Below are 15,132 nucleotides of genomic sequence, written 5' to 3'. Positions count from 1 at the left end.
ATAGGAGAAAAACGCCTTTTGTGTTTCACGATATATATGAGTTTTACATGACAAAAGTATGCAAATGTGTATGGTATTACTCGAAATATATAAAACTCATATAAAATTCATATATAAATCATTTAAATTTCTTATATTGAATTATATGCTAGTCAAATTAAAGTCATATAGAATTCATACACATTTTGTGTCATTTGTTTATGTGTTTCGTACAGATTTCATGTTTCGATGATCAACATCTGATTCACTTATATGCAGTAGGCAGATTCTTAAAGGGATACTCCACTTTAAAAAGAAAATTCTTTCATCATATACTCACCCTCATGTTGTTTTAATCCTTAATGAATTTCTTTCTTCTGCTGAACAGAAAGGAAGATATTTAGAAGAATATCAGTAACCAGACAGTTTCTGGTCTCATTGACTTTCATAGTAGGAAAAAAATATACTATGAAAGTGAATGAGACCAGAAACTGTCTGGTTACTGATATTCTTCTAAATATCTTCCTTTCTGTTCAGCAGAAGAAAGAAATTCATTAAGGATTAAAACAACATGAGGGTGAGTATATGATGAAAATTTTCATTTTAAAGTGGAGTATCCCTTTAAATTGTACAGTGCAGATGCCGGTTAGAGGATTACTGTCAGAATATCACTGATCTTTATGAAGACTGTTAATTTTTCTACAGGATTTGAAAGAGCAGTTGAAAAGCAATGATATTGTAAGATCGTGTATTAATTGTGAACTGTCTGGGCCTGTTGTTTGTGAACAAAATAATAACATATTATTGCAAATGAACAAAGCTGAGTCAAATATGTTTCTAGAACAGTGATTAAAATTGGCTGGAATATGTTTTTGTATATATGACATGAACTCTGGTGGTGATGCACTCTAAAAACATTTAATATGATTTACTCATTTTTTTGGTGAAACATTTTTAAACTTAGAATATTGATTAGATTTTTAAGCAGTGAAAGCAATTACTTACACTGTATTAACTGAGTAAATGTTAGTAAAACAAATTAAATAGATCTGAGTAACTGCATTTGGTACATTCACAAATAAACATGAGTAGAAATAATTACGGGGAAACATTTAAAAACAAATATTTATGAGTAATATAAACTGTGTTTATATGGCAGTAATATTAACTTTTTTATTTCCTCTAAACCTTTGTAAAAATATTCCATACAACCACCGGTATAACTACATGACATTGGCCTTTATTGTCGATTAGTAGCCTAACATTACAGCAAAACAGCATATATTTTATACTATTTTTAACACGTATGCAATATTGCCTACATCTAAACTCATGTAAGAAACATTTCGAAGTAAAAATTAAACATTTAGGCCTAAACATTAAAGTAATTCAAGTGTAATCAACCGGTCTGTTATCCAGTATCCAACGGATCAGCGCTGGTTCGCGTGCCGGAGATGGACTCGCCTCTGCGGGGGAACCTCTAACTTTACACCGCCGTCCTGCGTCACTCACAGCCGAAAGATGCTGCGACGCGACTGACTCCTCAACCTGCCAATAAACAAACAGTGCACAGTTCTGAGGACATTTTATCATCCAAATTAGTTATATTCATTATCTTTAAGAATATAGTCGTGTGTTTTATATGCAAGGCCTTACAATCACGCGAAAAGGCAGGCGCGAGTCGACACTCGTTTGAGGTGAGTAACATTGCGTCTCTGTATTAACATTGAGTCTCTGTATGTTCCTTCGCATTAAATAAAATTATTTAAAGCACATTAATGATTATACAGATAAAATAAAACATACACACCTGAATTCCACAGAGGAAATGCACCAATTATGCGAGGCTGAGGAGAGGAGAACTGTTCTGCACTGGAGAGAGTTCAAACAGCGCGCGCGCCGCTCACTCGACTCAACCGTCGAGTTGTCGTGACGTCAGAGGGTGGGGGAGGGGTGCGTTGTTGTAATCATAGATATCTATGGTTGTAATCATAGACAGTAAAATATGAGTAAACTTAATCAATTTCTTATGCTTGTTAAATATTAATAATATTGATTTTATTTAAGTAATATTTGTGGTTCTTGAAACAGATTAGTTTAATTATCCATTCTCAAATATTGTGATGGAAATTTCACAAATATATTAGCTCAGTGTATTTTAAATAAATAATTGGTTAGTCAAATACTAAATTATTTTAGTGAAAAACTTCAAACTTAAATATAACTGTAAATTTCAGACAAAATTTATTGTTGGAGTTTTAGTCAATTATTTCGGTAGGCTATGTTCAACTCAAACTATCAAGTAAATGATATTCAGAGATTTTAGTTAATAAAGTTAATTATTACTGTGATATTTACTAAGCCACTGAATTATTTTTTAGAGTGATACGCATAAGAATCACTTCAACATTTAGGAAAGTTTTATGTTTGTAGGTTAAGAATAGAACTGTTGTATACCATAGTAGTACTGTGATAAAGTTTATAGAAATTGTCACAAATGAAAATTAAATCTGGTGATGCAGGATTTAAAATGAAAAATATTGATATGTGAAATATCCAACTGTATATTGTAGAACACATTCTAATAAAATATTTTTGTAATTAAAATGTGTGCTTGTGTGTGTAGTTTAAATGTTTAAAACATTATGTGGTTTTTGCAGCGTATATGTCCCTTACAATATTCTGTTGGAACATATAAGAATCACAGGAGTTTTTAGCAAATCTTTTCCATATGGGGAGTAACATTAAACCATTAATAAATGCGACTGAAAATTTAATTGATAAGACAATTTAATGCAATAGAGTCAAACCCACGATTTTAATATGCATAAGTTAAATAGGAATACATACAAATTTGTACGTCGGTAAAGTTGTTTATACGTAAATAAATTACATTTTTTTTGCTGTCAATATATGTCATTGTGAGTTGTTGTGAGTTGGGCATGTTGACCTGCAGTTTTCAATAAAGCAGATTTGTTGTCTCAATTCAAGTCAAGTCTGTTCCTTGAAACAAGACGATTCATCTTTTACAAATAACACAGCAGCTTATGACATGTCAAAAAAGCTTGTTTCATCTGAGATATGACTCAAAACAAGATATTTTTAAGACAGTTTCACTTAACAAGATATTCAAGATGCACTGTCTAAAAACACGCTCCTCTAGCTCACTTAAATCTTGGTCTTTAGGTGATTTTGTCTTATATTAAGTGTGATGAGATATTTTGACTAGAAATTAGAAAAATATACTTGGCAAGATTTTGAGTTTTTGCAGTGTAGTACTTGACGTCACGTTCTGCAGCATCAGAGGCTGATGCTTTGGCAAAATTGAACTTTTTTTGCAGGTCTGTAGATGCTGTAGTGGGATTCAAAGCATTTTAAATCGCTGTTAACTGAATTACCGTGGCTCTTTTGCAGAAACGCTAAGCACGGGTATACTTGTTGTTCTGTGGAGTTTCTTTGAACAACTTTTCATTGACTTTTTGCAGCATCGGCTTAGAGCAAGCGCAACAAGCACGCCCTGGTAACAGCCTCCCTAGGTGGGAGGCTGATGCCTTTTAGTTCAAAGTCAAGCCTACGGCATAGCCTATATGCGGCTGTTTACATTTAGAGCCCGCCATTTCTGTTCCATGTGTTTTTCTCCAATTACACAGCCATTTTGGTTATATGGACAAAACAAACGTATCAATGATGTTTTTCGATGACTAGATTAATTTAAAGTTCATGACTCTTTCCCACCTGTTTTGTGTGCAGTCTGCCTCTCTGCTTTCGTACGCAAAGCCTTCGTCGTAGGTCCAGTGCAAAAGCAAGAAGTGGCCTTTTCCCCTTAGGCCACTGGGCCTCTTGCGCACAGTGCTTTGTGTAATTTCAGCCTGAAAGGGCACATGCACGGGCAGGCAAGAATGATTCACTGACAGTCTGACGCACACAAAAACCCACCACAGCTATGCGAAGTTTGTCCGTTCTATGCTAACTCAGATCTTGCGGTCATTATTGCTTTGAACAAACCATCCTTGAATTTGTCGAACATCCAACTTAAATATAGCCCATTAAAGACGACCCAGGTGGGACTTGAACTCACAATCTCCAGCTCCGGAGGCTGATGCCTTATCCATTAGGCCACTGGGCCTTGTCTGGAGTACTTTTTCCTTTAATCAGTAATTTGGCTTCAAGGGGTTTCTAACGCTCAAACAACTACACTTTCGTATCTCGACGCCAGGTCGTGTTCCGTCTTTGAGATGGGCTTCACTGAATTTGTGGCGCCCTCCCGAAAGACTTAATGTAAAAGAGGCTCGTTGGTCTAGGGGTATGAATCTCGCTTTGGGTGCGAGAGGTCCCGGGTTCAAATCCCGGACGAGCCCGGGGATTTCAGACCAAGCAGCGAGAGCAACAAGGTTGGATCCTTCCTTTTGCAGCACTGAGCCAAACTCAAAACTGTCATGTTTTTGAAACCCTTACTACTGCTTGTGTTCATCTGTACTACAACATAGCCAAGATTCAGCCAGATGACAAGCGCTTATTTCCTTGCACAGAACGAACTCAGAATCGCTGCCTGCCAGGGAGTGTGGCTCCCTAACGACAAACGCTTTCTATTAAAACTAGTGCCTTCCCATTCTGTAAGAGGCCAGCATTCAGTGACTCTACAAGTGTACGCAAGTAGCCTAATCTATTGTCAGTCAGGCTCGTTGGTCTAGGGGTATGATTCTCGCTTCGGGTGCTAGAGATCCCGGCTTCAAATCCCGGACGAGCCCTCTCACCTTTAGTATGAGTTCAAGGGTTCTCTGACTCTGTATGCAATTGCATGTGATACCACAGGATTTTTTTTTCTTTTTTTAAGCTGGGTGATAAAACAAATTGTGCTCTTCTTGGTGTATGAAAGGCATTGTTTTCCCTTAGAAGTTGACAGATAAGAAAGCTTATTCTGACGGAGAAGAAAGCTCATTCAGAAGCTCAAGCCCGCTTGAATGAGTCAGTCAGAAACTAGACTTGCTGAAGTTCTCTCTGGAGCTGAGACTCAGTGAGTTGCCCAAAAATCACCCGAAGGGCAATCTGATTATGGAGGAGTTAGCCATGTTGTCCTCCCCACCTCTCAGCCCCCGCCAAAGCATTTACTTTTCTTTATCAACAACTTCATAGTCTGGCCATTTACTGCAACCCACATAGTACTTGACGTCACGTTCTGCAGCATCAGAGGCTGATGCTTTGGCAAAATTGAACTTTTTTCGCAGGTCTGTAGATGCTGTAGTGGGATTCAAAGCATTTTAAATCGCTCTTAACTGAATTACCGTGGCTCTTTTGCAGAAACGCTAAGCACGGGTATACTTGTTGTTCTGTGGAGTTTCTTTGAACAACTTTTCATTGACTTTTTGCAGCATCGGCTTAGAGCAAGCGCAACAAGCACGCCCTAGTAACAGCCTCTCTAGGTAGGAGGCTGATGCCTTTTAGTTCAAAGTCAAGCCTACGGCATAGCCTATATGCGGCTGTTTACATTTAGAGCCCGCCATTTCTGTTCCATGTGTTTTTCTCCAATTACACAGCCATTTTGGTTATATGGACAAAACAAACGTATCAATGATGTTTTTCGATGACTAGATTAATTTAAAGTTCATGACTCTTTCCCACCTGTTTTGTGTGTAGTCTGCCTCTCTGCTTTCGTACGCAAAGCCTTCGTCGTAGGTCCAGTGCAAAAGCAAGAAGTGGCCTTTTCCCGGACAAGCGCTTATTTCCTTGCACAGAACGAACTCAGAATCGCTGCCTGCCAGGGAGTGTGGCTCCCTAACGACAAACGCTTTCTATTAAAACTAGTGCCTTCCCATTCTGTAAGAGGCCAGCATTCAGTGACTCTACAAGTGTACGCAAGTAGCCGAATCTATTGTCAGTCAGGCTCGTTGGTCTAGGGGTATGATTCTCGCTTCGGGTGCTAGAGATCCCGGCTTCAGATCCCGGACGAGCCCTTTCACCTTTAGTATGAGTTCAAGGGTTCTCTGACTCTGTATGCAATTGCATGTGATACCACAGGATTTTTTTTTGCTTTTTTTAAGCTGGGTGATAAAACAAATTGTGCTCTTCTTGGTGTATGAAAGGCATTGTTTTCCCTTAGAAGTTGACGGATAAGAAAGCTTATTCTGACGGAGAAGAAAGCTCATTCAGAAGCTCAAGCCCGCTTGAATGAGTCAGTCAGAAACTAGACTTGCTGAAGTTCTCTCTGGAGCTGAGACTCAGTGAGTTGCCCAAAAATCACCCGAAGGGCAATCTGATTATGGAGGAGTTAGCCATGTTGTCCTCCCCACCTCTCAGCCCCCGCCAAAGCATTTACTTTTCTTTATCAACAACTTCATAGTCTGGCCATTTACTGCAACCCACATAGTACTTGACGTCACGTTCTGCAGCATCAGAGGCTGATGCTTTGGCAAAATTGAACTTTTTTCGCAGGTCTGTAGATGCTGTAGTGGGATTCAAAGCATTTTAAATCGCTCTTAACTGAATTACCGTGGCTCTTTTGCAGAAACGCTAAGCACGGGTATACATGTTGTTCTGTGGAGTTTCTTTGAACAACTTTTCATTGACTTTTTGCAGCATCGGCTTAGAGCAAGCGCAACAAGCACGCCCTAGTAACAGCCTCCCTAGGTGGGAGGCTGATGCCTTTTAGTTCAAAGTCAAGCCTACGGCATAGCCTATATGCGGCTGTTTGCATTTAGAGCCCGCCATTTCTGTTCCATGTGTTTTTCTCCAATTACACAGCCATTTTGGTTATATGGTCAAAACAAACGTATCAATGATGTTTTTCGATGACTAGATTAATTTAAAGTTCATGACTCTTTCCCACCTGTTTTGTGTGTAGTCTGCCTCTCTGCTTTCGTACGCAAAGCCTTCGTCGTAGGTCCAGTGCAAAAGCAAGAAGTGGCCTTTTCCCCTTAGGCCACTGGGCCTCTTGCGCACAGTGCTTTGTGTAATTTCAGCCTGAAAGGGCAAATGCACGGGCAGGCAAGAATGATTCACTGACAGTCTGACGCACACAAAACCCCACCACAGCTATCCGAAGTTTGTCCGTTCTATGCTAACTCAGATCTTGCGGTCATTATTGCTTTGAACAAACCATCCTTGAATTTGTCGAACATCCAACTTAAATATAACCCATTAAAGACGACCCAGGTGGGACTTGAACTCACAATCTCCAGCTCCGGAGGCTGATGCCTTATCCATTAGGCCAATGGGCCTTGTCTGGAGCTCTTTTTCCTTTGATCAGTAATTTGGCTTCAAGGGGTTTCTAACGCTCAAACAACTACACTTTCGTATCTCGACGCCAGGTCGTGTTCCGTCTTTGAGATGGGCTTCACTGAATTTGTGGCGCCCTCCCGAAAGACTTAATGTAAAAGAGGCTCGTTGGTCTAGGGGTATGATTCTCGCTTTGGGTGCGAGAGGTCCCGGGTTCAAATCCCGGACGAGCCCGGGGATTTCAGACCAAGCAGCGAGAGCAACAAGGTTGGATCCTTCCTTTTGCAGCACTGAGCCAAACTCAAAACTGTCATGTTTTTGAAACCCTTACTACTGCTTTTGTTCATCTGTACTACAACATAGCCAAGATTTAGCCAGATGACAAGCGCTTATTTCCTTGCACAGAACGAACTCAGAATCGCTGCCTGCCAGGGAGTGTGGCTCCGTAACGACAAACGCTTTCTATTAAAACTAGTGCCTTCCCATTCTGTAAGAGGCCAGCATTCAGTGACTCTACAAGTGTACGCAAGTAGCCGAATCTATTGTCAGTCAGGCTCGTTGGTCTAGGGGTATGATTCTTGCTTCGGGTGCTAGAGATCCCGGCTTCAAATCCCGGACGAGCCCTCTCACCTTTAGTATGAGTTCAAGGGTTCTCTGATTCTGTATGCAATTGCATGTGATACCACAGGATTTTTTTTTCTTTTTTTAAGCTGGGTGATAAAACAAATTGTGCTCTTCTAGGTGTATGAAAGGCATTGTTTTCCCTTAGAAGTTGACAGAGAAGAAAGCTCATTCTGACAGAGAAGAAAGCTCATTCAGAAGCTCAAACCCGCTTGAATGAGTCAGTCAGAAACCAGACTTGCTGAAGTTCTATCTGGAGCTGAGACTCAGTGAGTTGCCCAAAAATCACCCGAAGGGCAATCTGATTATGGAGGAGTTAGCCATGTTGTCCTCCCCACCTCTCAGCCCCCGCCAAAGCATTTACTTTTCTTTATCAACAACTTCATAGTCTGGCCATTTACTGCAACCCACATAGTACTTGACGTCACGTTCTGCAGCATCAGAGGCTGATGCTTTGGCAAAATTGAACTTTTTTCGCAGGTCTGTAGATGCTGTAGTGGGATTCAAAGCATTTTAAATCGCTCTTAACTGAATTACCGTGGCTCTTTTGCAGAAACGCCAAGCACGGGTATACTTGTTGTTCTGTGGAGTTTCTTTGAACAACTTTTCATTGACTTTTTGCAGCATCGGCTTAGAGCAAGCGCAACAAGCACGCCCTAGTAACAGCCTCCCTAGGTGGGAGGCTGATGCCTTTTAGTTCAAAGTCAAGCCTACGGCATAGCCTATATGCGGCTGTTTACATTTAGAGCCCGCCATTTCTGTTCCATGTGTTTTTCTCCAATTACACAGCCATTTTGGTTATATGGACAAAACAAATGTATCAATGATGTTTTTCGATGACTAGATTAATTTAAAGTTCATGACTCTTTCCCACCTGTTTTGTGTGTAGTCTGCCTCTCTGCTTTCGTACGCAAAGCCTTCGTTGTAGGACCAGTGCAAAAGCAAGAAGTGGCCTTTCCCCTTAGGCCACTGGGCCTCTTGCGCACAGTGCTTTGTGCAATTTCAGCCTGAAAGGGCACATGCACGGGCAGGCAAGAATGATTCACTGACAGTCTGACGCACACAAAAACCCACCACAGCTATCCGAAGTTTGTCCGTTCTATGCTAACTCAGATCTTGCGGTCATTATTGCTTTGAACAAACCATCCTTGAATTTGTCGAACATCCAACTTAAATATAGCCCATTAAAGACGACCCAGGTGGGACTTGAACTCACAATCTCCAGCTCTGGAGGCTGATGCCTTATCCATTAGGCCACTGGGCCTTGTCTGGAGTTCTTTTTCCTTTGATCAGTAATTTGGCTTCAAGGGGTTTCTAACGCTCAAACAGCTACACTTTCGTATCTCGACGCCAGGTCGTGTTCCGTCTTTGAGATGGGCTTCACTGAATTTGTGGCGCCCTCCTGAAAGACTTAATGTAAAAGAGGCTCGTTGGTCTAGGGGTATGATTCTCGCTTTGGGTGCGAGAGGTCCCGGGTTCAAATCCCGGACGAGCCCGGGGATTTCAGACCAAGCAGCTAGAGCAACAAGGTTGGATCCTACCTTTTGCAGCACTGAGACAAACTCAAAACTGTCATGTTTTTGAAACCCTTACTACTGCTTGTGTTCATCTGTACTACAACATAGCCAAGATTCAGCCAGATGACAAGCGCTTATTTCCTTGCACAGAACGAACTCAGAATCGCTGCCTGCCAGGGAGTGTGGCTCCCTAACGACAAACGCTTTCTATTAAAACTAGTGCCTTCCCATTCTGTAAGAGGCCAGCATTCAGTGACTCTACAAGTGTACGCAAGTAGCCGAATCTACGAAAGCAGAGAGGAAGACTACACACAAAACAGGTGGGAAAGAGTCATGAACTTTAAATTAATCTAGTCATCGAAAAACATCATTGATACGTTTGTTTTGTCCTAGGGTCCTAGGGTCCCGAGTTCAAATCCCGGACGAGCCCAGCAGTTTCAGAACAAGCAGCCAGTCAGATGACAAGCGTTTATTTCCTGCACAGAATGTACTCTGAATCGCTGCCTGCCAGAGAGTACGGCTCCCTAACGACAAACGCTCTTATTAAAACTAGTCCCTGCTCATTCTGTTTGAGGCCAGCGTTCGGTGACTGTACAAGTGTACGCAAGTAGCCCCATCCAGCGTCAGGCAGGCTCGTTGGTCTAGTGGTATGATTCTCGCTTCGGGTGCTAGAGAGCCCGGCTTCAAATCCCGGACGAGCCCTCTCACCTTTAGTATGAGTTCAAGGGTTCTCTGACTCTGTATGCAATTGCATGTGATACCACAGGATTTTTTTTTTCTTTTTTTAAGCTGGGTGATAAAACAAATTGTGCTCTTCTTGGTGTATGAAAGGCATTGTTTTCCCTTAGAAGTTGACAGAGAAGAAAGCTCATTCTGACGGAGAAGAAAGCTCATTCAGAAGCTCAAGCCCGCTTGAATGAGTCAGTCAGAAACTAGACTTGCTGAAGTTCTCTCTGGAGCTGAGACTCAGTGAGTTGCCCAAAAATCACCCGAAGGGCAATCTGATTATGGAGGAGTTAGCCATGTTGTCCTCCCCACCTCTCAGCCCCCGCCAAAGCATTTATTTTTCTTTATCAACAACTTCATAGTCTGGCCATTTACTGCAACCCACATAGTACTTGACGTCACGTTCTGCAGCATCAGAGGCTGATGCTTTGGCAAAATTGAACTTTTTTCGCAGGTCTGTAGATGCTGTAGTGGGATTCAAAGCATTTTAAATCGCTCTTAACTGAATTACCGTGGCTCTTTTGCAGAAACGCTAAGCACGGGTATACTTGTTGTTCTGTGGAGTTTCTTTGAACAACTTTTCATTGACTTTTTGCAGCATCGGCTTAGAGCAAGCGCAACAAGCACGCCCTAGTAACAGCCTCCCTAGGTGGAGGGCTGATGCCTTTTAGTTCAAAGTCAAGCCTACGGCATAGCCTATATGCAGCTGTTTACATTTAGAGCCCGCCATTTCTGTTCCATGTATTTTTCTCCAATTACACAGCCATTTTGGTTATGTGGACAAAACAAACGTATCAATGATGTTTTTCGATGACTAGATTAATTTAAAGTTCATGACTCTTTCACACCTGTTTTGTGTGCAGTCTGCCTCTCTGCTTTCGTACGCAAAGCCTTCGTCGTAGGTCCAGTGCAAAAGCAAGAAGTGGCCTTTTCCCGGACGAGCCCTCTCACCTTTAGTATGAGTTCAAGGGTTCTCTGACTCTGTATGCAATTGCATGTGATACCACAGGATTTTCTTTTTCTTTTTTTAAGCTGGGTGATAAAACAAATTGTGCTCTTCTTGGTGTATGAAAGGCATTGTTTTCCCTTAGAAGTTGACAGAGAAGAAAGCTCATTCTGACGGAGAAGAAAGCTCATTCAGAAGCTCAAGCCCGCTTGAATGAGTCCAGTCAGAAGCTAGACTTGCTGAAGTTCTCTCTGGAGCTGAGACTCAGTGAGTTGCCCAAAAATCACCCGAAGGGCAATCTGATTATGGATAAGTTAGCCATGTTGTCCTCCCCACCTCTCAGCCCCCGCCAAAGCATTTACTTTTCTTTATCAACAACTTCATAGTCTGGCCATTTACTGCAACCCACATAGTACTTGACGTCACGTTCTGCAGCATCAGAGGCTGATGCTTTGGCAAAATTGAACTTTTTTCGCAGGTCTGTAGATGCTGTAGTGGGATTCAAAGCATTTTAAATCGCTCTTAACTGAATTACCGTGGCTCTTTTGCAGAAACGCTAAGCACGGGTATACTTGTTGTTCTGTGGAGTTTCTTTGAACAACTTTTCATTGACTTTTTGCAGCATCGGCTTAGAGCAAGCGCAACAAGCACGCCCTAGTAACAGCCTCCCTAGGTGGGAGGCTGATGCCTTTTAGTTCAAAGTCAAGCCTACGGCATAGCCTATATGCGGCTGTTTACATTTAGAGCCCGCCATTTCTGTTCCATGTGTTTTTCTCCAATTACACAGCCATTTTGGTTATATGGACAAAACAAACGTATGAATGATGTTTTTCGATGACTAGATTAATTTAAAGTTCATGACTCTTTCCCACCTGTTTTGTGTGTAGTCTGCCTCTCTGCTTTCGTACGCAAAGCCTTCGTCGTAGGTCCAGTGCAAAAGCAAGAAGGGGCCTTTTCCCCTTAGGCCACTGGGCCTCTTGCGCACAGTGCTTTGTGTAATTTCAGCCTGAAAGGGCACATGCACGGGCAGGCAAGAATGATTCACTGACAGTCTGACGCACACAAAACCCCACCACAGCTATCCGAAGTTTGTCCGTTCTATGCTAACTCAGATCTTGCGGTCATTATTGCTTTGAACAAACCATCCTTGAATTTGTCGAACATCCAACTTAAATATAGCCCATTAAAGACGACCCAGGTGGGACTTGAACTCACAATCTCCAGCTCCGGAGGCTGATGCCTTATCCATTAGGCCACTGGGCCTTGTCTGGAGTTCTTTTTCCTTTGATCAGTAATTTGGCCTCAAGGGGTTTCTAACGCTCAAACAACTACACTTTCGTATCTCGACGCCAGGTCGTGTTCCGTCTTTGAGATGGGCTTCACTGAATTTGTGGCGCCCTACCGAAAGACTTAATGTAAAAGAGGCTCGTTGGTCTAGGGGTATGATTCTCGCTTTGGGTGCGAGTGGTCCCGGGTTCAAATCCCGGACGAGCCCGGGGATTTCAGACCAAGCAGCGAGAGCAACAAGGTTGGATCCTTCCATTTGCAGCACTGAGCCAAACTCAAAACTGTCATGTTTTTGAAACCCTTACTACTGCTTGTGTTCATCTGTACTACAACATAGCCAAGATTCAGCCAGGTGACAAGCGCTTATTTCCTTGCACAGAACGAACTCAGAATCGCTGCCTGCCAGGGAGTGTGGCTCCCTAACGACAAACGCTTTCTATTAAAACTAGTGCCTTCCCATTCTGTAAGAGGCCAGCATTCAGTGACTCTACAAGTGTACGCAAGTAGCCAAATCTATTGTCAGTCAGGCTCGTTGGTCTAGGGGTATGATTCTCGCTTCGGGTGCTAGAGATCCCGGCTTCAAATCCCGGACGAGCCCTCTCACCTTTAGTATGAGTTCAAGGGTTCTCTGACTCTGTATGCAATTGTATGTGATACCAGAGGATTTTTTTTTGCTTTTTTTAAGCTGGGTGATAAAACAAATTGTGCTCTTCTTGGTGTATGAAAGGCATTGTTTTCCCTTAGAAGTTGACAGAGAAGAAAGCTCATTCTGACGGAGAAGAAAGCTCATTCAGAAGCTCAAGCCCGCTTGAATGAGTCAGTCAGAAACTAGACTTGCTGAAGTTCTCTCTGGAGCTGAGACTCAGTGAGTTGCCCAAAAATCACCCGAAGGGCAATCTGATTATGGAGGAGTTAGCCATGTTGTCCTCCCCACCTCTCAGCCCCCGCCAAAGCATTTACTTTTCTTTATCAACAACTTCATAGTCTGGCCATTTACTGCAACCCACATAGTACTTGACGTCACGTTCTGCAGCATCAGAGGCTGATGCTTTGGCAAAATTGAACTTTTTTCGCAGGTCTGTAGATGCTGTAGTGGGATTCAAAGCATTTTAAATCGCTCTTAACTGAATTACCGTGGCTCTTTTGCAGAAACGCTAAGCACGGGTATACTTGTTGTTCTGTGGAGTTTCTTTGAACAACTTTTCATTGACTTTTTGCAGCATCAGCTTAGAGCAAGCGCAACCAGCACGCCCTAGTAACAGCCTCCGGAGGTGGGAGGCTGATGCCTTTTAGTTCAAAGTCAAGCCTACGGCATAGCCTATATGCGGCTGTTTACATTTAGAGCCCGCCATTTCTGTTCCATGTGTTTTTCTCCAATTACACAGCCATTTTGGTTATATGGACAAAAAAAACGTATCAATGATGTTTTTCGATGACTAGATTAATTTAAAGTTCATGACTCTTTCCCACCTGTTTTGTGTGCAGTCTGCCTCTCTGCTTTCGTACGCAAAGCCTTCGTCGTAGGTCCAGTGCAAAAGCAAGAAGTGGCCTTTTCCCCTTAGGCCACTGGGCCTCTTGCGCACAGTGCTTTGTGTAATTTCAGCCTGAAAGGGCACATGCACGGGCAGGCAAGAATGATTCACTGACAGTCTGATGCAGACAAAACCCCACCACAGCTATTCGAAGTTTGTCCGTTCTATGCTAACTCAGATCTTGCGGTCATTATTGCTTTGAACAAACCATCCTTGAATTTGTCGAACATCCAACTTAAATATAGCCCATTAAAGACGACCCAGGTGGGACTTGAACTCACAATCTCCAGCTCCGGAGGCTGATGCCTTATCCATTAGGCCACTGGGCCTTGTCTGGAGTTCTTTTTCCTTTGATCAGTAATTTGGCTTCAAGGGGTTTCTAACGCTCAAACAGCTACACTTTCGTATCTCGACGCCAGGTCGTGTTCCGTCTTTGAGATGGGCTTCACTGAATTTGTGGCGCCCTCCCGAAAGACTTAATGTAAAAGAGGCTCGTTGGTCTAGGGGTATGATTCTCGGTTTGGGTGCGAGAGGTCCTGGGTTCAAATAACGGACGAGCCCGGGGATTTCAGACCAAGCAGCTAGAGCAACAAGGTTGGATCCTTCCTTTTGCAGCACTGAGCCAAACTCAAAACTGTCATGTTTTTGAAACCCTTACTACTGCTTGTGTTCATCTGTACTACAACATAGCCAAGATTCAGCCAGATGACAAGCGCTTATTTCCTTGCACAGAACGAACTCAGAATCGCTGCCTGCCAGGGAGTGTGGCTCCCTAACGACAAACGCTTTCTATTAAAACTAGTTCCTTCCCATTCTGTAAGAGGCCAGCATTCAGTGACTCTACAACTGTACGCAAGTAGCCGAATCTATTGTCAGTCAGGCTCGTTGGTCTAGGGGTATGATTCTCGCTTCGGGTGCGAGAGATCCCGGGTTCAAATCCAGGACGAGCCAAGCAGTTTCAGAACAAGCAGCCAGTCAGATGACAAGCGTTTATTTCCTGCACAGAATGTACTCTGAATCGCTGCCTGCCAGAGAGTACAGCTCCCTAACGACAAACGCTCTTATTAAAACTAGTCCCTGCTCATTCTGTTTGAGGCCAGCGTTCGGTGACTGTACAAGTGTACGCAAGTAGCCCCATCCAGCGTCAGGCAGGCTCGTTGGTCTAGTGGTATGATTCTCGCTTCGGGTGCTAGAGATCCCGGCTTCAAATCCCGGACGAGCCCTCTCACCTTTAGTATGAGTTCAAGGGTTCTCTGACTCTGTATGCAATTGCATGTGATACCACAGGATTTTTTTTTTCTTTTTTTAAGCT

At 42.7% G+C, this 15,132-nt stretch overlaps 9 non-coding genes across 9 annotated transcripts; 5 read left to right on the top strand and 4 right to left on the bottom strand.

Annotated features, from left to right (window-relative positions):
* Positions 1-4,032: 4,032 nt before the first annotated feature.
* trnar-ccg (transfer RNA arginine (anticodon CCG)) lies at positions 4,033-4,105 on the bottom strand. The gene has a single exon. It is a non-coding gene; the product is annotated as a tRNA-Arg (tRNA).
* A 160-nt stretch (positions 4,106-4,265) lies between these two features.
* Positions 4,266-4,337, top strand: trnap-ugg (transfer RNA proline (anticodon UGG)). Its single transcript has one exon. It is a non-coding gene; the product is annotated as a tRNA-Pro (tRNA).
* Positions 4,338-7,353: 3,016 nt separating this feature from the next.
* On the top strand, positions 7,354-7,425 carry trnap-ugg (transfer RNA proline (anticodon UGG)). The gene has a single exon. It is a non-coding gene; the product is annotated as a tRNA-Pro (tRNA).
* Positions 7,426-9,003: 1,578 nt separating this feature from the next.
* On the bottom strand, positions 9,004-9,076 carry trnaw-cca (transfer RNA tryptophan (anticodon CCA)). Its single transcript has one exon. It is a non-coding gene; the product is annotated as a tRNA-Trp (tRNA).
* A 160-nt stretch (positions 9,077-9,236) lies between these two features.
* On the top strand, positions 9,237-9,308 carry trnap-ugg (transfer RNA proline (anticodon UGG)). Its single transcript has one exon. It is a non-coding gene; the product is annotated as a tRNA-Pro (tRNA).
* Positions 9,309-12,191: 2,883 nt separating this feature from the next.
* Positions 12,192-12,264, bottom strand: trnar-ccg (transfer RNA arginine (anticodon CCG)). The gene has a single exon. It is a non-coding gene; the product is annotated as a tRNA-Arg (tRNA).
* A 160-nt stretch (positions 12,265-12,424) lies between these two features.
* trnap-ugg (transfer RNA proline (anticodon UGG)) lies at positions 12,425-12,496 on the top strand. The gene has a single exon. It is a non-coding gene; the product is annotated as a tRNA-Pro (tRNA).
* Positions 12,497-14,076: 1,580 nt separating this feature from the next.
* On the bottom strand, positions 14,077-14,149 carry trnar-ccg (transfer RNA arginine (anticodon CCG)). Its single transcript has one exon. It is a non-coding gene; the product is annotated as a tRNA-Arg (tRNA).
* Positions 14,150-14,699: 550 nt separating this feature from the next.
* On the top strand, positions 14,700-14,771 carry trnap-cgg (transfer RNA proline (anticodon CGG)). Its single transcript has one exon. It is a non-coding gene; the product is annotated as a tRNA-Pro (tRNA).
* The last annotated feature ends 361 nt before the right edge of the window (positions 14,772-15,132 follow it).

This window comes from Siphateles boraxobius, unplaced genomic scaffold, assembly GCF_051911475.1.
Source record: "Siphateles boraxobius isolate OS27281-9 unplaced genomic scaffold, OSU_SipBor_1 25, whole genome shotgun sequence".
NCBI lineage: Eukaryota > Metazoa > Chordata > Actinopteri > Cypriniformes > Leuciscidae > Siphateles > Siphateles boraxobius.
Note: the sequence above shows the minus strand (reverse complement) of the source record. Positions and strands in the feature narration are given on the sequence as shown.